Here is a 14,503-nt window from a genome sequence, read left to right as displayed (position 1 = left end):
ATACTCCACATAATAGATAAACCCAACGATTTGCCACTGAAAGAATGCTTCTGTCTATGGACGCTGAAAAAGTGTTCAACAGGTTCAACTGGACATATTTAAAGGCGACTTTGCAGCACTTTGGGCTCCCTGAGAGATTCATAGCTTGGGTTTTCTGCAGGTACACTAGTCCAGCTGCCACTGTCCGGGTAAATGGTCATACCTCCTCCCCGTTACAGAGAGGCATATGCCAGGGCTGCCCCTTCTCCCCCCTGCTCTTTGCCATATACATGGAGCCAATGGCTCAGCGAATCCGTTATAACCCGCTCGTCTCCGGTATACACTTTGCGGGGGGATACAAATACGCTTAGTCTCTACGCAGATGAAGTAATAGTGACTTTAGAAACCCTCAGGCCTCCCTCCCGGCTGTTATGTCTGAGCTGGAGCCATTCTCCCAAGCAGCAGGTTTCAAAATTAATGTTCATAAGTCACAAGCGCTCAACCTCACCCTGAAACCCTCTACATTAACGCCTTGAGAAATGCACATCCCATTCAATGGGTCCCAGTAGCGGTCCCCTACTTAGGGCTACAACTTTCTCCGTCACCACACACTAACATTACGTTAAATTATTCTATTTTACTTTGCCATGTCAGGGAGGACCTGCACCGATGGAGACCACACACGATGTCTTGGCTCGGCTGGATAGAGTCTATTAAAATGTCCTTATTGCCAAAGATACTATTCCTCTTTCAGACCCTTCCATTGGAACTAACCCCAGACACGATACATACGCTTAAGCAGGAATTGGAATCCTTTATTTGGGCGGGCAAAAGACCCAGAATGCAGGGCGATCTAAGCTACAGGCCCCCCGGCGAAGTGATTCTTGTGATCCAAAATCTCCAGGATTATTATTGGGCAGCCCAGATCGAGGCGTTTGTCGAATTGTCACGCCCAGAGTCTGAAAAGCACTGACTTTTCATAGACAGGGCGCTGGCAGGGCGGTCGCTATGGCAGATCCCTTTCCTGTCAAAACCGGCTAGGCCAAAGGACCTTTATCTCTGGCTTGTAACATGAGACCCCACTAAAGGCATGGGATAGAATAGCGGAGAAAATAAATCTCACCACTTTCCCGTCCCCATTGACCCCTATTGTGGAAAACACTTCTTTCTCCCCTGGGATGGAAGTAAAGGCTTTCACATGATGGACAAGGAAAGCAAGTAGATCGGCTGGACACCTCTTTGATGAAGAGGGCCCTCTTTCTTTTGAAGATCTCCGAAACCAACAGGGGTTTTCCTCGAAACAGAATGGTCACTGGGTCATGCACTGTAGTATCCGACCGCTGGTGCAGCGCCACCTTACCGCATTTGAGATATGGCTATTATCCAAATCTAATGATGCCCACCTTATATCGCAGATATACTGTTCAATAAGACAAGCCCCAACACCCCAAGCCAAAAGAGATGGGAACTAGAATTAGGACGTACACTTACCCAACAAGAATAGGAGGACATCTACTACAGAGCCAAGCACACTGTGCATAACGTAGCTAGTGTAGACACCACCACTAAAATAACAAACTATTGGTAATTTACTGCTGTCAGGCTCTACAAAGGCAACCCAACAAAAGACCCCGTGTGCTGGCGCTTATTCGGTTCACCTGGCACTCTGACACCAGATATTATGGGACTGCCCTCAATCAACTCCCTGTTGGGCGCAGGTACTCCAGGATATATATTCTCATTTCAACCCTAAATTGCCCCGGTTTCCAACATACATTCTCCTAGGCTTACCGAACGCCCTCATGTTCCCTCTTAAATCACGCAGAGGTCGCCAAATAGCACTGGCTCTGGGGGGTGTCCCTCCAAAATATCCTTGCACATTGGGGAACATGCCGCCTCCCACCCACATGGGATGGTTGCATCAGATGTAGCAATTATGTGTATTTAGAATCATTCATATCACAGACTTGATTTCTTACTCTCTGATGGCCGTTGTAGATATGAGAACATGTATTACAATTCAGGTTATTTCATGCATTATTTAGAGATATCATTTATATTTTTCAACTTTAGAAAATCTTAGAGTTGTCAGGACCGGCAGAGTGGATTATATAGACATTTCACAAGGTTTATCAGATGTCTTAGTAGAAATAGAGAACTATAATAATATTGACTAAATACTAAAATGAATTAATTCTTGTTGGTATCAACACCTCTGCAGAGCAGGTTGAGTCCAGCAGTAAGAGCATGTGAGGTGAAGGTATCCAGTTTCTCTGTTTCTCACTCTCTTGCCCCAGTCCCCCTTTCTCTGATCTACTGCTGATCGGCATAGATATTCTTTACATGGTTATAAGTGGATTCAGGGTAATGTGGATACTAGCATCACCACTGTTTGGTCTGGATTGCCAGGTTAGTGCAACTCTGACACTTACTTGCCCTAATAGTCAAACATGCTTGCAGCAGGAGTTGAAGCACTTCCTTGAGGCATCACATGGGCTTTCCATCTGAAGCTGTTAATAGCAATGTCATTCAGATAAGTGACACTGACATTTTGTAGAACCTGAATTATAAGTCTCTGGAAGGAAGTAGGAACATTTTTCAAACCCAAAAATATTATGTTGAACTGAGAGTGCTTCAGGGGTGTGGAAAATATGGCCTTCTCCTTTAGGTTGATCGGCCAATTAACAGATGTCAGGCACTTAAGTATTTGTCAGCCACATGTTAATGATCTCATCAGCTCAAAGTATGGGGAGGCATCAGTCCATAATCTATCTAGAATCTAAGTTCTTGGGTCCTTCCGTGAAGGGTGATTTTGCCACTAGAACCACCCGATTAGACCAAAATCCACTCAAGGAGTCATTCACACCCCCCCTCAGGGGTGGCATCTTAGAAACTTGTAATGTGATGCTGATTCTTACCTTATCCGACAGCATAAATAATTGTTTCGATAGGTACGCTGTTACCTATGTCATAGATTTATCAGTCAGTGAATCCAGATGTCATGAGAGCAGTGCTGCAAACTGCCCAACTAACTGGAGACAGTCTTGCTGCTGTTCTTCTGTCAGAGAAGCAGAGAGTACCACTCCCTCCACTGAGCCATTCTTTGTGATTCTGGACAGGAAGTCATGGAGGGGCTCATTCATCTTTTCCTGTACTCCGTCTCTCACCATTTACATATCCCTATCAGCCCTGTCAAAGTTAGGTGCCAGTCTGTGCACACGCAGAACCCTGATAGGTTAGTGTAACGAGGTGGGGGCGCCTACCTCACGTGATTGGTGGAACCCTCACCCTGCTGACCAACCATCGACTCCTTCTTTTCAGTCAGGACGATGGGACGAAGGACGACGCGATCCGGAAGACGACCACAACAGCGGCTCCTTTAACTGGGCGTTCTCAGTAGACGAGGTGGACACTCCCCCAAAGGACGTCAGAGCGACGGGATTGGAGAAAAGCAGGGAAGTCCTGTTCGTTGGGTGTGCTAGCACCTCGGAGGAGGAGAGACAGGCGGAAGCAATAGGAACGGAGGACGGAGGCGACATCGAAGAGAACGTGGAGAAAGCCAGCCCGGAGGAATATCACGGAGGAGACGAAGAGACGGAAGTCGGAGAGAAGCCAGGAGGCCAACGACCCTGTGGACCGCCGTGCCACGCTCCCGAGGGAGGAGTGTGGCTGTCACAGGTACGGCGGCGTTGGGCGGCTTGGCTGGGGAGGCGAAGCAAAAACGTGTAGATAGTGAAAATAGACCCTGTTCGTTCCTACCCTGTGTTGTGTTCCCGTCCCATCCACTCTCCCATTCCCACCCCTTTTCCTTCCTTTTCTTCCCCACCTCACAAGCACGCCAATCACTGTAATGTAAAGAGGCACGATACACTGGGTTTCCCTCACATACCCCGGACCCCCTGGTGCAACCCCATTGTGGACTGGACCCTAACGGCTCCCTTTCTGTTGGTTTCTTTCATGCACCCGAGACTGAGGCAGCGGAGAGAACACCTGATACCGGAGATACCGGGGAGACCAACCATTCTACACCCGAGTAAAGGAAAGAGAAAACCATCGCCAAAGACCCTAGCGTGTTCGCCCGAGAGAGACTGACGTTTAGAAACAAAAAGACGTTTATGTCTAAACCTGCCAGAGCCATAAAAATAAAGCCATCCTTAACCCCATTACTTGGTGTCACGGTCGTCCCTTCTACCCCGCCCACAGTTAGTCAACCCACATCACTTTTTTCTAGCACCGTGTGTGGCCTTTCCACCTATTTTGGAGTGCCACCTCCACCAGTCACACCTTCTTGCCAGGCTGGCACCCTTCAATGTCTAAATATGATCATACCATTCAGATGTTTGTTGGCCTTTTTCATGTACTGGCCAGCTTGAGCTTTTAAGACTAGCATCTAGTCCACTTTGTCCACTATGGCTTTCTTAGAAGTCTTTCCCATGCTTATCTCACAAGACCGAAGGGGTCGCTTACACTATGCCCAAACAATATTTCAAAGGGATTGAAGTGCACTGCTTTTTGTGGAACCACGCTGAAGGCAAAAATCATGGATGGTAACAGGCTGTTCCTCTTCACTGTTCTGAACTCCTTCCTTTGATCAGAATTTAGCAGCTAATACAGCTTTAACTTCTAATTTTAAGTTTCATTGTATGCATATAGTTGTAACATGTAGCACTGTTGCTTGTATGGTTTTGAGTATATTATCCAACCATACAAACAGTCTAATGCTTTCTGATGCACTGTTAGAACAAAGCCCCAATATTAACAGTGCTTCAGAAGATCATATACTTTTGGCTGAAAGGCTCTGGCTGCTATCCAAGGTCACTGTGAGAGTGAAGCATCTAGATTTTGTCTTTGCATTTCTGAATAAGGCATTTTCTCAGACAATGTGTTACAATGTGTTACAGGTTTTGCCGCAGAAGACGATTTCCCTGTACGAAAAATACCAGAGGGTATTTATGGTCATTTTCCAATTGGAAATGAGGTACAGTGCGACTGCATTTAAAATAGTGATGTTACAAAACATTGTACCTTTAAGAAAGCATCATGGGCTTCTATTTGTCCTTTAAAATGGAAAACACCTGGTAATCAGGCCCATGGAGGGTTTTCTTAAAGCCATGCTGGTCCAATAGAAAATCAAAGGGATAGTAGATGTACTGAGAACTTTCTCACTACATTAAATGTTCCAAAACAATTCTGTTAGGAACCTATATTACACATTGAGCTCTATCACTGAACACATTGGTTCTATGTAGTCATATTGAATGTTCCTTTTGTGTTTCCAGGGACCAAAGGAATCTGAATCGTGTATATGCGAAATAATTGCTTTGCTACCCTTGCATATCATGCAAAAATCAACCTATTCATGAAATTAAGCTAGGTGTAGAATCTTAGAGATTCAAGCAGAGAAACCAAGGAAAGGGTTTTCTGTTGATCAGAATCTGAAGATACTGAATACGAAGATCTATTCATTGTCTGAAAAAGGTTCTTCTGCTTTTAAAATAATAATGGAAAGTTTAGAGTCTCATTCTAAAGATAAGACTCAATTTAAAACACTATTTCAGTTGCATACTGCACTTGAAATGCTCAAGTTTAAGCACATCCCTTGGAACCTGTTAATGAAACAAGGTTGTTTGAAGATTATGGTCTTATTTCCGAAAAATAGAGAAAGACTGTATAAGTTAAGACCCGTAGAGAAAATAGTACGTCCAGTCTAATTGTGGACTGATACTCCTAATGCCTCTTATCTGATTCATGGTGGGCTATGCAGGATTCTAATAATAAAAAAAGAGTACAATAATTGCATGAGAATGAAGAATACAGGTTTCAAAACATTGGGGATAGGGCTCTTCTATTCAAATAGAGTTTTAAATATGAAAGCCATTGTATATCTGAAGGAAAATTTGGAATTTACTTCTACAGGACAATGTGCAAATGAGTTGAGCAGGATATGAACATGTCAGCAAATAACACTGCATGAAGCTTGTAGTAAGTCATCCATAGCTAACAGGTGCGTATTAATAGCTTCAGCTATGCCTAAAACATGTGAACTGAATAAACTGGTCATTATTTTCCCTCAACAAACTTTGGCCCGAAGCAAGAGAGAACAAGCATTAAAAATGCAATAGGTCTCGCCTTTCATTAAGTTAAAGACATTTGCTTTGCTATACTGTTCCATTAGCAAACCAAATGGCTTTAACTTAATTAAAGGCGAGACCTATTGCATTTTCAATGCTTTATTTTCTTTTTGGTGGGGGGCTATAGAAGTGGTCATTATTAGTGTAAACACGTGCAATATGGTCATTGGAAGCAGAGCCCACAGTCTCCAATGAAACTGCTGGTTACCCCCAGCTTCTGTGTCCCAGACCGCCAGCACTGATTTGGGGCGATTAACAGGAATCTACCGGAATTGCTTTCTCCATTAAAAGTATCTGACAGGCCTGGGCTACTCCGGATCCCCCATGACAGTCATGACATTACCTTCTTAATGTAGAGCTGGGAATCTGCTGCAAGCCACACTTTTTGCCTCCCATGAAACTTTACAGACACTTCCTAAAACTCGTTCACAGTCAAATGATGTCATCGTTTGAGATGCACCAGAAGTTTTTACACCAGTCTGGGCCATTGGGATTAGATATTGTATTGTAATTGCATTTATCCAGCGTTTTCTTCCGTACTATAAGGCCAGTCTAAGAATAGTGCAACTGCTGTTCTGTGATTAGTTTCCTCTTTAGCCAATCCCTGGTGTACTTACCCCCTCTTTTTACTGCCTCAGAATGTTAAAAGGATGTTTGTACCGCACTGCGGTGTGCTTTTGGTGAATGTAGACCTAAATGTACAAATGTAAAAATTCCACCAGGTTGGTGGAATGTCCATAGTCACAAATCCTGTCTTCTATGAATCTTGTGAATTCCCTTCGTAAATGTATCTGTTTGCTTGCCTTTATTAAACTTCATGGGCCTCATTTATGAGGTTGTGCGTCACTTTTACGCCGCCGGTGCGACACTTTTTGTGACACACCAGTGGTGTAAAAAAAGCGCCTTGTTGCTCCACATTTACAAAGTGACGCATCTAGGTAGATGCGTCACTTTGTAAACCCCTGAGCCACATTATACCTGCGCCAGGTTTAATGTATGCAAGAGGGGCGTTTTGACTCAAGAAAGAGTCATAGAAATGACGCAGTGAAATCTATAAGATTTCATGACGCCATTTCTTGGCTGGTAATGCGTCAAAATCTTACGCCTGCCTCATGGCAGGCGTAAGACTGAGGCAGGCACTAACATCATGGGACTTGCCCATGTGACAGTACACATTGCTGGAGTTGCGTCACTTTTGTGACACACTCCAGCAATGCATCACTTTTGCGCCTACAGATACGTCAGAAATACTGACGCATCTGTAACTCCTTGCGACATGATGCGTCATAATGTAAATATGGCACATCGTTAGTGTCGCAGGGAGAGCGTAGTGAAAAGTGACGCATCGCTGTTTTCACGCAGCAATGCGCCACTTTTCATAAATGAGGCCCCATGTGTGTAACAGAATCTTTGTGGTTCAGGCCAAGAAGGTGAGATATGTCGTGCATCGAGAGCACGAACTTAAAATAGTAACAGTTATTGGCGGTCCACCTCAAATCTGGTGGACCGGATTCGAATTCCGGCAAAGACGCGCAACATCCTGTGATACTCAGCAAATCACTTAATCTCCCCCGTGCCTAACAAAAAATCAATGTGCCCATCTGTAACGCAACTGGTGCTCGTGTAAAGCGCTGATACCCGATACCTTTGGGTCAATGTACGCGCTATATAAAATCTGCGTAAAAATATCAATAAAATCTTTAACAGTATAAAGTAATAACGACTAATTCCATGTTGTTGGTCATCTTCTAGGGGCCATGGTAGGTACAGAACACATGTTCGGCCTTGACAAACTCATGGAGTCACTAGTTGGCTCAGAGAGTTAAACGCTCACTGCTGTCACCATTTTTAATCCGGTCAAAGATAACTGCGCATTTTAAATATTCTGAAGTTGTAAAAATAAATTGGGTAATACCGTCGAGACGGCTTGGTCATGAAGCACTATACAAAACTCTCCTTGGCGGACAATCTCTTAATAATAGTCCCAATTACTCCTTACACAGAGAAAAAACGCAATGAATGAGTGAGGATCGGAGATGCACGTTTATTGTTTTCTGATTTTATTAACTGTTTTCTACCAGTAGACGCGAAACAAGAACAGCTCACATTTTAGCTTCGAAAGCAGGTCTTTTAACAAATCACGTGCAGCCATTTAATGGCGATTTGAGAATGTTGGCTATATCAAAACACACTTTTCAATATATATTCATCTGATTCGATGGACCACTGTGTGTATTCACATTAAGTAACTTGCTACTGTTGCAGATCTGAGCAGTGATTTTCACTCCGACGAGTACCCAATTTAAGACGCTCTAAGAAAACCCGAGGACCTGTACAACAAGCGCTCGCCAGGCATCCGCTGTTTATTTTTTCATCGCGCTTTCATTTTAAAGTGAAAGCGAGATGCAAAAATAAACACGCAGGCATCCGCTGTTTATTTTTGCATCGCACTTTCACTTTAAAGTGAAAGCGAGATGCAAAAATAAACACGCGGCGCCATGTCTCCTTTTTTGTCTGGCCCAATCAGAGAGCCATACTGGCATGTGCAAGGGAGCGTGACGAAGCTTCTGATAAGAAACTTCGTCACAACAGCCGTAATGCAGGCGAGCCAGTCCAGGTGGGCCGGAACAAAAAGCCAAAGGGAGGCAAGCTAAAACCCTCCTCAATGGGAAGCCAGCGTTTTACATAAATGCTGGCTCCACCCAATGAAAATGAGGGGCCGGGCTTCAAGTCCCCTTTTTGAAACTGACTTGTTCACTATAAGTCTCGAGGCGGGGAGCGCATGCGCACTCCAACGCCAGCCGAGACCTAAAAAAAACACAATGGGTAATGAGGGACGGAGAGAAAGTAAAAAAAGCTGTGATAATGGGGAGAAAGCATGTATGAACAAGAACCTGCACGAGTGAGATAAAGAGGCAAGGAGTGTCTGGGGGTCGATTTAAAAAGGCATGAGGGGGAATAAAGACTACACAGCCTTGGTATTTGGTGCCCCGGCCTTCGAAGCATGTATCGGCAGGCTTCTGAGCAAAGCCTTGGGCCCTAGCACCTACTTGGTTTTACAAATTAGGCACTGGAAATGTATTTGGGTAATTCCAACTCGATTTACACAATCTAATAGATTGTCTCATATCTCCCTGTGTAATGTACAGAGGTTCGGGCTCAGTACATAGGTTCACACATCCGGTTAAAATATTTTACATGCCACAATAAGTCACATTAACCATTTAAATTTCTGAGATTTGAGTATTAATATTGAAGCTCAGTATGTTAGAGTGTGGGAAAAATTAAACTGGAATGCCCATAGTTAGGCACAGGTAATCCTCAGTTTTATTATTGATTCACTTAAATATGAGCTACTCGTTCTCTTTACTGCCCCTTAACATGTTCTATTGCTCCACAAAGGGAAAGAATCCACCGGTACCCATGTATGTTTATATATAGTTTATCTGACTATTAATGCCTCGTGGACAGTGCTACTAAGGTTACTTAACTAATTCTCGCCTGTGTGTGGCTAGATACAACTCCATCATCGAGTTCTCAGTAATGGCAGGAATTTGTGACCAGCTTCTATTGTGAATAGTCCAAGCCATGAGTAATTTCAGTCTATGAAAATGAACTGGCAGTCACTAACATTGTCTCAAGTAATTGTCCTACAGATGAAACCTTTACCATACATAGAGTCTATTTTTCGAAACATAACTGTTAGCAGGAACTGAAGAATTCTCACCCCAGCTTTTGCTCAGGCAATTCTCTGCACTATAGTGAGCTTAAACAGGCACAGTATATGATCTGGGATTTGGGACAAGGGATGGAAACACTGGCGATATAGGGACTTGCTGACTTCTCTCATGGTAGCAATCTGATTCTGGATCAAGCACACAAAGGTTACCTCTGTCTTGAGTTTCTATAAAAAGAACATGGAGTAAATTGTTCCTCTATAGGTCTAGTATAAAATAATGGTTGGTAACACCAGCAAAGGCCATTACCAATCCCAACAGGAAGGACGGCTGGAGACCTGTTGTATTCTGAGAATGGAGCACATGAGTCTGCCAAGTTGGATGGATGATTCCTGACAGCGTGTCAGGGTGAGAACAGAAGATGATCCGAACAGCAGACCAACTCAGCAAGACAAGGTTAACCAAAGGAGTCTGTAAGGATATTGAAAAGCCACATACTTCCAATGACTTCATCACGAGGAAAATGGGAAGGGAAAAACAAGTGAGGGAATAGGTGCCGTTGAGTGACCACAACGTGAACCGTAAGCCCAAACAACACACCATGATGCCAGGTGGGGAAGGGCTTACACTATGATTGAACAAAGTCACCCCAAGTGGAAATCCAGAAGTCTCTCTTCTCTTGACCCGAAGTGCCTCATGCTTTACTTGCAGCTCATTCGCCACAAAGTGGTCGTCTACAATCATACGACAGAAACTAAGACCTGGCATGTGTGCAGCTTACGCTGAGGGTTCACCCACACTGTAAGTTCTTGATATTTTCTTGTTGAATCCTGGCACCCTGTTCATCTCTGTTGGGTCTGAATGTGACCTGCAATATTTTAAATCGGATCTAATATTTTTATTTCATACCTATTTTTATTTCTGTTTCTAACATGTTATGCTGTTTCACCCATATTAGGATACTGGAATGCTGAGAGGTGTATTGACGATAATGGAGTTTCTCAGGGCCAAGAATGACCAATATAGGACTTTTGCGCCAACTTTCCAATGTTTGTCTTTATTTTCTACATTTTTATTTAGAATATTTTACCCTCAGTGGGTGGAATGTTCTATTAGCCCTACAGTCCTTCTGGCCCGGGCTTTATTGGTTGAAAAAAGCCCTCCCTTGTTATAGGCCATGACCATGAACCGGGCCTGTAACTCATATCCAGGGTGTTGGAAAGGGTCCTTTCTACAGGATCACCCCTCAGACTTTTTGCCTTCCTCCTGCCCTTTTTCTGACCTTGGTTTTGTCGGCTTTTAGGACGCTGGTCATTTTACCACTGCTAACCAGTGCGAAAGTGAATGTGCTCACTCCCCTAAACATGGTAACACTGGTGTATCCACAATTGGCATATTTAATTTACTTATCAAGTAAAGTGCAATATATGTACCCAAGGCCTGTAAATTAAATGCTACTAGTGGGCCTACAGCACTGGTTGTGCCACCCACTTAAGTAGCCCTTTAAACCTGTCTCAGGTCTGCCACTGCTGAGACTTTATGAGCAGTTTTACTGCCATGCCAACTTGCCATTTAAAACCCCTTGCCAAGCCTGAAACTCCCCTTTTATTACACATTAGTCACCCCTAAGGCACACCCTATGTAGCCCAAATGGCAGGGTGCTGTGTAAGTGAAAGGCGGACATATACGTTTTAGTTTTACATGTACTGGTAGTGAAAAACTCCTACGTTCTTTTTTCACTACTGTTAAGCCTACCCCTATCAAAGGCTAACATTGGGGATTCCTTAATACATTTATTAAGTGAAATTTCTGATTGAGAAGCAGTAGAACAGTCATGTTTGGTACCTATGGCCTTGTAATGATAATCCCTCGTTAATGGTAAAGTTGGTTTATGATTGTAACTTTAAACATGCCACTTTTAGAAACTTTTTAAGTGAAATTTGGCAACCGAATATACCCATGAGGGCTTGGGTGAATATAGTAAACAGGTAAGGGTGCCTACAAGGCATTTATTTCACACAACATTTTTTATTTAAGTGTATATTTTATATGGGACGTCTCATCATGACATCACAAATTATTTGAAGAAATGCATGTATAGTATTTATGAAGAAAAATAAATTCAGTTGGCCAGGTGTATCACTGATTATTTAGTTTTTATCAAAATGCAATAACGTAGGGGTTCATAGCAACAAATTCTCACCTACATTGATAACGGAAATTCAAATTGAACTAAGTGAAGATTAACTAGTCATCAATGTAAAACCACCCATCTCCTCATAGCAAAACAGGAGTCAGTCCTATACATTGAAACTAGATCTCCACAGATGAGTTTAACAATTACTAAAGGGAAGATTGGGTTAGACATTGATGTTTTGGTCACCATTGTAATGGATCTGTGAGACCATCTTCAGGACACAAATAATTTGTGTGAAGATCCACGACCCCTTGGTCAATGACTTGGAAATAAAAAAGACGTGATGGTGGTCTCTTCAAATTAATTGGAAGAAATAGACTAAGGCTTGTACTAATGAAGCCTCTCGCCGAGGGCTTAGGCAGTATCCACAAACAGTCATTCTAGTATACTGCGCCTATTGTTTAAAAACAATAAATGAGAAGCAAAGTTATCAGTTTCCATGAAACTTTGTTCATTACAAACTTAGGCCTTCTTCGGTTTTCGAAATCTTGACTTGCTTCAGGAACTCGCAATAAGAAGTGAGCACTCCTTTTTTTCACAGCAGATTTTATTGGGTTTTTGCAATAAGACAAGGCTATGATGGCCTACATATTTCGACAGCGAATGATAGGGTGCATGCCCTTGAATAACAATAACATGGAAAACTGGCACAGTCCTTCTCAATTCCCCACCAAAACCAGGAAAGACCCCATGGATCCCCTGCAAGTACACTGGTGGTTCATGTCATGTTCTCTTATTTGGTATCTCCATAATTTGGTATCTCAATGTCCAACTGGGTGTTGACAGTACTCACCGGGGCTAGGACAATGCCCCTATAATTGGCCCACCATTGCCATATCTTGGGGTGTTTTTGAAGACAGCCCCTGGCTTGAAAGACAACTATTTCTAAACCCATACAACAGTCCATACCTCTTTTACATGTGCCTGTGGACGGTGGGGAGTTCACTTTCCACATCTTAGCAATGCCCCTCTTGGCCAGTGTGAACCCCAAAAATATCAGGTGTCATTTATAGCTGTTCCTACCGCGACCCTCTATGCTATGAAGGATGCGTTTGGAATCTAGCGGGATCTCCCAAGAAAGAACCTCTGCCAGGCAAGATGTCACTCACTGGCAGAAGCACTTCAAGGACAAACAATCCCACACTGTGGGTAGTAAGGTGCCCTAATCTATCACACCGAAGGCACGTTGGCTACCCATTTTTCCCATGTGCCACAGGTGGTGCCTGGTGTAATAAGCTCTGTGCAGATATTTGAATGGAATCAGGCAAAGGCGAAAGGAAATAGCCACTTCACGGGGGACCCCAGGGCCTCTGTTCAGTCATCGGCTTCTACCTCACCAAAGTCCCCCATCACATGTCACCCGAAGAGTGTGTAGTGTTGTGGTACTATGTGTGATCAGTAACTGGTAGATTTGTGTAATTGTATGCATGCCTCAGTCACCCATTAATAGTATGCCCTTCAGAGGGCTGAACTCTGGCACTCCTGAAGGTCACATAGATGGGGGGATAGGGCATGACGGAGCTGTAGATACTTATAGAAATGTCTACAATGAAGCTAAAACTCGGTCTGCAGCTAATGGAAGGATTTCACGACGGGACCTTTCATAACATCGCCCAGGGGGACAACCCTATGTCATCCCAGTTTTGGAACCCATTTAGTACGGCTACCTGATGAAGAAGCATACCATGCCACATGGGAGTCTCCCGTGACAATCTCCCCCACCACCCCATCCGCCGAAGGGAGCAACACCATATGGATATAACTACCCGCGTCGCAGGGGGAAGAAAGCCAAGCCCTATCCCACTGTAGAGGAGGTCCAGGAGTCTGGTGCCGCCCATCGCCCATCTGTCCGTGGCATGTGCTGGGTCATCTTGAGAGATATACCACCAGTCATTAATGATCAGTCAGTGTGAGGCAGCATAATAGGACAGTACATCGGCGGACACTATTCCCCAACAATAAGTGAACTGATAACATGTCCAGACGGCAATGTGTGTTGCACCACCACCCCATAAAAACTGGTTTAGAACAGCATTAATCTGTTGGAACCATGACATTGGAATAGTGTGGGGGTAATTCTGGAGCTGATAGGGCATACGCGGAAGAGAAACCATTTTAAAGTTTGTTGATCTGCCCAGCAGGGAGATTGCCAGTTCAGACCTGGTCTTCACCTCCTCTTTAACAAGTGACAGCATTGGGCACATTTTGTGGGACCATAATATTGAGGGGTCGGGGACATAAATACCCCCAGATAATTGAAACAATGTCTAGCCAGTGTTAAACCAGCAGCAGACTCCATGTCCAAAATGATCAGAAAATAATAAGACTATCACACTCCCAATTGTGTTTGGTGTTTTAATCAAATAAACAAATTATCTCCTGGGCTCAAGACATTATTAATACTTAGATTTGATACTTTTTCCTTAAGGGGCTTGCCATTAAAGGAAATATAACATTATGGTGTTGTAATGTGACAGTAACATTACCGATGATTGACTAACGGAAAAAAGCAAGAAAAA

This window comes from Lissotriton helveticus, chromosome 4_1, assembly GCF_964261635.1.
Source record: "Lissotriton helveticus chromosome 4_1, aLisHel1.1, whole genome shotgun sequence".
Lineage (NCBI taxonomy): Eukaryota > Metazoa > Chordata > Amphibia > Caudata > Salamandridae > Lissotriton > Lissotriton helveticus.
The sequence above is the reverse complement of the archived record's forward strand: the minus strand, read 5'-3'. Positions refer to the sequence as shown.